Source organism: Theropithecus gelada, chromosome 19 (assembly GCF_003255815.1).
Source record: "Theropithecus gelada isolate Dixy chromosome 19, Tgel_1.0, whole genome shotgun sequence".
Lineage (NCBI taxonomy): Eukaryota > Metazoa > Chordata > Mammalia > Primates > Cercopithecidae > Theropithecus > Theropithecus gelada.
The window spans coordinates 30,382,474-30,391,715 of NC_037687.1; the positions used below are offsets into that span (position 1 = coordinate 30,382,474).

Here is a 9,242-nt window from a genome sequence, read left to right on the forward strand (position 1 = left end):
AGCTTGCACGTCATCATACAATTTATCCTGGAGATAAACCTTAGAAATGTAAATCATGAAAAAAGTTTGGTCACAAATCAAGCCTTGAAAGACAAGAAAATTCATATTGGAGAGAAACTTTACAAGTGGAATGAATATGGTGTGGTTTTTAATCAACAGGCACACCATGCACGTCATCACAGAATTCATACTGGAGAGAAACCTTAGAAATGTGAAGCACGTGACAAAGTTTACAGTTGCCAATCAAGCCTCGAGAGACAGGAGAATTCATACTGGAGAGAAAGCTTACAAATGTGAAGAATGTCACAAAGTTTTCAGTTGCACATCAAACCTTGAAAGACCTAGGTGAATTCATACTAGAGATAAACCATAAAAATGTAAGTTTGTGACAAGGCTTTCAGGTATGATTCGCACCTGGCACAACATCCTAGAATTCACACTGGAGAGAAACCTTACGAGTGTAACGAGTGTGACAGTCTTTAGTGGGCAGTCAACACCTGTTTACCATCAGGCAATTCATGTTGTAGGGAAACTTTACTGATGTAATGATTGTCACAAAGTCTTCAGTAATGCTACAACCATTGCAAATCATTGGAGAATCCATAATGAAGAGAGATCATACTAGTGTAATAAATTTGGGAGATTTTTTCAGACATCATTCATACCTTGCAGTTCATTGGTGAACTCATGCTGCAGAGAAACCTTACAAATGTCACGATTGTGGCAAGGTCTTCAGTCAAGTTTCATTCTATGCGAAACATAGGAGAGAAACCTCACAAGTGTGATGATTGTGGCAAAGCCTTTACTTCACGTTCACACATCATTAGGCATCAGAGAATGCATACTGGACAGAAATCTTACAAATGTCATCAATGTGCCAAGGTCTTCAGTCTGAGTTCACTCCTTGAAGAACATCAGAACATTTATTTTGGAGGTAGTTGTTCCAAATGCAATGAGTAGAGCAAACCGTTAAGCATTAATTAACATTACAGTCAATTCAGCATTGAGTTGAGTTGATTTAACATTGAGTTCAAGCATTAAGTGAAATTAAAGTGTTTATGTTAAAAGGATTAGGCTGGGCACTGGCTCCTGCCTGTACTCTCAGCATTTTGTGAGGCCAAGGGAGGTATATCACTTGAGGTCAGGAATTTGAGATCAACCTGGCCAACTGACGTGAGCCATTTTCCCAGCCTGTTTTCTCTTTCTTTAAAAAAAAAAAACTGATAGGGAGTTTTATGGGTATTGTGTTGAATCTAAATCACATTGGGTTATATAATCATTTAACAATATTTTTCCAAAACATCAATATGGGTTGTAGCTCTGTTTTTAATCATTTTGATCAATGTTTGTAGATTTCAAGGTACGAACTTCTGAGCTTTTTAAGTTTATTTCTAAGTATTTCTTACTTTACATTCTCCAGCAAATGGAAGTGTTTAAAAATTTTTAAATTTTTTATTGTTAAAGTATGGAAATTCAACTAATTTTTGGTGCTGATACTGTATTGTGCAAATCCACTGAATATGTTACTTAGTTCCAGTAGTATTTTGGTTGACTCTTTGTGATTTTCTACACAGAAGATCATTTCATCTATAAACAAATATAATTTTACTTCTTTCTTTCTGATTTGGATGAGTTTTATTTCTTCTGCTATTTCACTGCTCTGGCTAGGACAGCCAGTATTGATTGAATAGAAGGGGTGAGAGCATTCTTGCAGCATGTGAGATCCTACAGGAAAAGCATTCCATTTTCCCTGCTTGACTATTTACTCATTGGTCATTTCATAGATGGTCTTTCTATTGTTGAGGTACATTTCCTTTTCTATCTATTTTGTTTAGGATTTCTATGATGACTGGATTTTGAATTTTCTGAAATGCTTTTTCTCCATCTATTAAGATGATGTGGTTTTTATCTTTCTTTCTGTTCAAGTGGCATATCACATTGATTTGCTTGAATATGTTGAACCATCCTTGCATCCCAGAAATAAGTGTCACGTGAATATCTACATTTTTTTTTAATGTCCTCTTGAATACAGTTTTCTAGTGCAAGCAATCTTGGAGAAATTCATGGAAAAATAAGTATTTTGAGAAAATTGTGCATGAATTTCCCAGTTTTTGCACCAAAATAAACTGGTACAAATCTGTTATGACATGTCTGAACAGGTTCTAGTTTAAGGCACTCAGAAGGATAAGACATGAGTTTGAAAAGAGATTCTATCAAAGCAATATAAATTCTGCTAAAATGGAAACAAGAAGAAACATCAAATTTATGATGAGATCAGATGCAGTGTCTCAGGCCTGTAATCCCAGCACTTTCAGAGGCCAAGACAGGTGGGTCACGTGAGCCCAGGTATTTAAGACCAGCCTGGGCAACATGGTGAAACCACCTTGTCTACAGAAAATACAAAAATTAGCTGGTCATGGTGGCATATGACTGCAGGGCCAGCTACTGTGGAGTCTGTGGTGGGAGGATGGCTTCAGCCTGGGAGGTTGAGGCTGCAGTGAGCTGTGGTCATGCCACTGCACTCCAGCATGGGTGACGAGCAAGATACTGTCTCAATAAAGGAATAATTATGGGAAAGTTTGGGAAGAGGAATAATATAATCATTGACGCTTTATGAAAAGGTTATGGAGACGATGCCCAAAAGAAGTAAACAGTTTTTAAATCGATAACTCATTTGAATCGGGACAAGACAGTGTTGAAGGTGATGCAAGGAGCAGCAGGCACACCATCCACATCAGGTTTTTGTTTTCTTTTGTTTCTTTGTTTGTTTTGAGACAGTGTCTTGATCTGTTGACCAGGCTGGGGTGCAGTGGTGTGATCTCGGCTCACTGCAACCTCTGCTTCCTGGATTGAAGTGATTCTCCTGTCTCTACCTCCCTAGTGGGTTGGGAGTACAGGGGCACGCCACCACACACGGCTAATTTTTGTGTTTTTAGTAGAGATGGGGTTTCACCACATTGGCCAGATTGATCTTGAACTCCTGACCTTGTGATCCACCCACCTTGGCCTCCCAAAGTGCTGGGATTACAGGCATGAGCCACCACATCTGGCCCACATCAGTTTAAAAATAAAAATTAAAATTAAGCTTGTGTGTGCTGCAATGAAGAGGACTGACAGGTAACAGCAGAAATAGTATTCAGGAGTTCAAGAACAGGCTGGTTAAAATGGTGAAACCCCGTCTCTACTAAAAATACAAAAATTAGCTGGGTATGGTGGCAGGTGCCAGTAATCCCACTTACTCAGCAGGCTGAGGCTGGAGAATCGCTGGAACCTGGGTGGCGGAGGTTGCAGTGAGCTGAGATGGCACCATTGCACTCCAGCCTGGGCAACAAGAGCGAAATTTTGTCTCAAAAAGAAAAAAAAAAAAGATATCAAGCCCCTTCTCTTCCTCTCTCCTCTCGTGGTGTGTGTACTTGACTCTGCTTCTCACCAGATCTTCTTGTAAGACTTTCAGGATTAAGCGATTCCTGACCAAGAAACAAAAGCAAAATCGTTCCATGCCCCAGTGGATTCAGATCAAAACTGGTAAGAAAACAGGTACAACTTTAAAAGGAGACATTGGAGAAGAACCAAGCTAGGTCTATAAGGAATTGCATATGAGATGGCACACATATTTATGCTGTCTGAGTGTCTCAATCACGTTACCATATCAAGCCGAAAATGTCACCACCATCTGGAGAGTTGGACATGTTTTATTGGGAATATATTTTTTCTCTCTGAATCTGTTATGACATTGTTTGACTGGGGTCAGTAATGAATATATGAGACTTTTCATTTCAAAAAAAAGTCAAATAATGTAATTCCATAGAGTACCTTAATTTGTGTGTTGCTTTTTTTTTTTTTTTTTTTTTTTAAACTCCACTGGGTTCAGTGGATCACACCTGTGGTCCTCGCACTTTGGGAGGCTGAGGTGGGAGGATTGGTTGAGACCAGGAGTCTCCTGGGAATCTTCTCGTCTCCCATAACCCAGTTCATGACAGACCCTTGGACTTTACTAGTTTGGAAAAATCTAAACAAAACAATATCTGTGTCAGAGCATTATGTCAGTCACAAGCATGTGAAAGCAAAATAAAAATTACTAAGCCAAAGAGAAAAGTCAAGCTGGGAACTGTGTCAGAAATACCTGCCTTCCATTTTATTCCTAAATGAGATAGCTACAAGGATTTTTACAAAGCTACATAGAGGCCGGGCGCTGCGGCTCATGCCTCTAATCCCAGCACTTTGGGAGGCTGAGGTGGGCGAATCACCTGAGGTTGGGACTTTGAGACCAGGCTGACTAACGCAGAGATATCCCATCTTTACTAAAAATACAAAACTTTACAAGGCACGGTGGCGCATGCCTGTAATCCCAGCTACTCCTGAGGCCGAGGCAGGAGAATCGCTTGAGCCCGAGAGGCAGAAGTTGCAGTGAGCCGAGATCGCGCTACTGCACTCCATCCTGGGGGACAGAGTGAGACTCCGTCTCAAAAAAAAAAAACCCAAAAAACTTCCAGCAAACATCATATTTTATAATAATCCTTTGCCACAGGAGAGAATCAGGTATGAGAAGTTCCCACATGGAGAACAAAATGTGAGTTTCTACTCTGTCTTCAGGTGCCTTCCCAGAGATGCCCCCAGATTTTCCTACAGCAGTGGGGATATAGGGTGTACTGACCCCTCCCCAACACACACCCCCCTAACCACCCCATACCACCCTAACCCCGCAAAAAACCCAAATACGTTCCCATTTCCTGCCACAAACTGCGGGCTCCCAGTGAAAACTACCATAGATTTTCTTGTAAATCCCGTTCTTTTCGGGCCTTCTACAGGATGACAGGGGCCTAGAGGAGGCAGTACTAGGTGGAGTTACCTGGGTGCGCATTTGTTGGGATGTGATATTTTATGGCTACTCGCAAGGTCTGTTATCAGTTGTCTGTCTTGGGGAGAATGTGCAGTCACCATGGTGCAATAATAATCTATCCAAGGACCACACAGGTCACCACAGATGCTCAATCAGCGTGATCCACATGCTGTGATGTGTGCTCTGGCAGGACACAGACGGACCCACTCAGCTCTGTCGATGTGTGAACAAGGAGTGTTGCAATGCCATGGTTTATTCACAGTCACCATGGAATCTGATGTGGCGTTTTAAAAAATGCATAAATCGGCCGGGCGCGGTGGCTCAAGCCTGTAATCCCAGCACTTTGGGAGGCCGAGATGGGCGGATCACGAGGTCAGGAGATCGAGACCATCCTGGCGAACACAGTGAAACCCCGTCTCTACTAAGAAATACAAAAAATAGCCGGGCGAGATGGCGGGCGCCTGTAGTCCCAGCTACTCGGGAGGCTGAGGCAGGAGAATGGCGTGAACCCGGGAGGCGGAGCTTGCAGTGAGCAGAGATCCGGCCACTGCACTCCAGCCTGGGCTACAGAGCGAGACTCCGTCTCAAAAAAAAAAAAAAAAAAAAAAAATGCATAAATCTATTGAAACTGGTATGAAAACATCACTGATTGGCCAGACATAGTGGCTCAGGCCTGTAATCCCAGCACTTTGGGAGGTCGAGGCAGGCAGATCACCTGAGGTCAGGAGTTGGAGACCAGCCTGACCAACATGGTGAAACTCCATCTCTACTAAAAGTACAAAAGTAGCCGGGTGTGGTGGCGCATGCCTGTAATCCCAGCTTCTCCAGAGGCTGAGGCGGGAGAATCGCTTGAAGCCAGTTGGCAGAAGTTGAGGTGAGTTGAAATCACGCCATTGGACTCCAGCCTGGACAACAAGAATGAAACTCCATCTCAAAAAGAAAAAGAAAAAACATCACTGGTTGGTGAAAACTATTGAATTAGACAGAAATGTAAATCTGCAAATATATATTTAAATATTGAATAATGAACAGAATCTCTGAATGGTGTGTATATTCATACATATTTTGTATATGATTTCAGAAGCAATTTTAGATATTCTATGAAATTGTATAGGAAGGATACACCTCAAACTGGTGAATTTATGTTTAGATATAAATGACTACTTTTTATTTTAGTGTTTAAATATTTTATTACATTGTTCAGGTGTGCATTAATTTTGTGTTTATGAATTGCCATGGTATAGCCAGATGTTTACTACAGCACCCATTTATTTTCTCACAGTTCATAGATGAGAAATGTGTCAGGTTTTTCTGGGTACTCTGTCTGGTCTCACAAGGCCAAAATCAAGGTCAAAGCCATGGGATCGAGTCTTGAGGCTGTGGGGGCAGAATTTCCTTCTGAGCTCATTCAGAATGTTGTCAGAATTCATTTTTTTTCTCCTGGTTCCCATATATTCAAAATCCAGCACGTGAAATCACCCTCACGCTCCTGGGTCCTAACTTCCTCCTCTGTTGCATCTCTCTGACATACACTTCTGCTTCAAGGACACTTAGGACCCACCCAGATAATCCAGGATAACTTTATTTTCTTTTCTTTTCTTTTTTGAGACTGAGTCTTGCTCTGTCGACCAGTCTGGAGTGCAGTGGTGCAATCTATGCTCACTGCAACCTCCACTTCTAGGGTTAAAGTGGTTCTCCTGCCTCAGCCTTCCAAGTAGCTGGGATTACAAGCACAGACCACCACGCTGGCTGATTTTTGTATTTTTAGTAGAGATGGGGTTTCACCATGTTAGCCAGGTTGGTCTTGAACTCCTGACCGCAAGTCATCCACCCACCTCGGCCTTTCAAAATGCTGGGATTACACACAGTTTTCTCTTTCAAAGCTGAATGAGGCTAGGCATGGTGGCGGGTGCCTATAATCCCAGCTACTCAGGAGACTGAGGTAGGAGGATCGCTTGAACCAGAGAGGCGGAGGATGCAGTGAGCCGAGATCGCGCCATTGCACTGCAGCCTGGTCGACAGGGCGAAACTCAGTCTCAAAAAAAAAAATCAAATGACTAGTAACCTTCATTAATTAGGAAATTACCAGCCAAATTCCTTTTGGTAGGTAGCATAACAAACACAGGAGTAGCACCAGGAGTTGGAGACCTGCCTACAACATCATAGGACCAGTAAACTTTTTTGCACTGAGAAAAAAATTTGTCAGTCTAGCTAGAAAATTATTACCATTTGGGATATTTCTGTTAATTGAAATTGGTATACTATATATTGATAAACTATATTTGTAATACTATATTTTACATAGTTATATAACTATACATCAATATAATTAACTGTACATCAGTATAATTATATAGTAATATATATGTAAATATTGGTAAACTATATGTTTCTATGACATTTCTATATTATTTGGTATTCAGTTATGCTCACAAGTCCATTGCTTTCTTTCCTTTTTTTTTTTTTTTCTGAGACCAAATCTTGTTCTGTAGCCCAGATCTGGGGAGCAGTCTTGCGATTTCCGCTCACTGCAACTTCTGCCTCCCAGCTTCAAGCAATTCTCCTCTCTCAGCCTTCCAAGTAGCTGAGATTACAGGCGCGCACAACCATGCCCAGCTAATTTTTGTATTTTTAGTAGAGACGAGGTTTCACCATGTTGGCCAGGCCGGTCTCGAACTCCTGACCTCAGGTGATCTGCCTGCCTAGGCCTCTCAAAGTGCTAGGATTACAGGCATGAGCCACCGCGCCGGGCCATGATAATTTAATTTCTACCCTACTTTATTTGATCATCCTCTAGTGTTTCACGTCAGGTAGTTAGGACATGATATCAGAGTGTCCATTAATTCCTGTGGTAGGTGCCATTATACTTTCTTTCCTGGCATAAAAAGAAGTGAGTCTCTGTCTAGCTATCCTGATAGGGGGTCAATTGTTTAAATCTAATTTAGTCATGAGGCAGATTCCTATAATTTTATACTCCAATCAGGGTATCTACATTTAATCAAGGTCTTTAAAGATTTATTCATAACTGGTATCAGCCTCTGGGGTAATATTTGACACATCAGTGGAAACCGGTCAAAAACAAAATTATGAAATTAAATGTACCTGTGTAAAATATAGAGACAAGGTATAAAATAAAAATTAAATATGTATCTTCATTATTGGAAGAACTCTGCTAACTAGCTTTGGCAATAGAACATGGTGGTTAATGCACTCTGAAATCAGCCCAGACAAGATCAGTCCCCATTCCACCCCAAACACGGTGTGAATTTACACAAATCATGTCATCTCTCTGTGCTTGAGTCCTCTTGGTCTTTATAATGGTGGTGCCTGGCTCATAGATTATGAAGACTATGGAGGTGAATACATGTCTGTTCTTCAAAGCAAAGATCAATTCATTGCAAATACACTTAAAATAGGACACATCCAAAGATGGCAAACTCTTCATAATAGAAAGGAACTTTATGAACTATTTCTATTGCATTTCAGCTGACTGTATTTTTTATTTTTATTTATTTATTTTTTTCTTTTCTGAGACAGGGTGTCACTTTGTCATCCAGGCTGGTGGGCAGTGGCACGATCTCAGCTCACTGCAGCCTCAACCTCCTGGGCTCAAGGGATCCTCCCATCTCAGCCCCCCACCGACTACCAGCTGCCTTTTAAATCTCGCTCATGCATCACGTTCCCTGCAGGATCTTGTGTCTCTGAAGACAAGTAGCAGCCTGTGGGAAATGACAGAACGGCTGCCGGGATGGGGCAATGGGAAAGATGTTCTTATCGCAGACTACACTTAGAATCCTGGGGAATTTCTCTCTTATTTACCATTATCTGTTCTTTTACATCACTGGGTGCAGGTTAAGGTCCACAGATTTGATTATCACACACCTAATTGTAGCCAACACCTTATTCCTCCTCCCTAGAGGAGTCCCACAGACAATGGCAGCTTTTGGGTTTAGACATTTCCTGAATGATTCTGGAGGTAAATTTCTTTTTTGTGTCCACCGAGTGGGCAGGGGAGTGTCCATTGGCTGCAGTAAGCCCAGGTGGGATCTATCGGGCCACTGCCCTCTAGCCTGGGCGACAGAGAAATACTCTCTCAAACCAAAGAAAAGAAATAGTAAATAAATAAAAGAAAGTAACAGATCTCTTCCACAAATGTGCTGGGACAACTAACTGGATAACCACAAGGAAAAGAATAATGTTGGATCCCTATCTCACACCATCAAAATTTTATTTTAAAATGTTAAAAGAAAATGAAGAAAAAAAGAGAGAGAGACGAAGGGAGCCCTGCGGGAGGGGGTGTTACTTTGTCGCACAGGCTGGCCTGGACCCCCAGGCTCAGCAATCCTCCCGCCGCTGCTTCCTGAGTAGCTGGGACCTCAGGCTCCCGCCCCCGCGCCCGCAT

General features: G+C 41.8%; 1 pseudogene; it reads left to right on the forward strand.

Moving 5' to 3' along the window:
• Positions 1-98: 98 nt before the first annotated feature.
• On the forward strand, positions 99-1,623 carry LOC112611922 (annotated as a pseudogene).
• Positions 1,624-9,242: the final 7,619 nt, after the last annotated feature.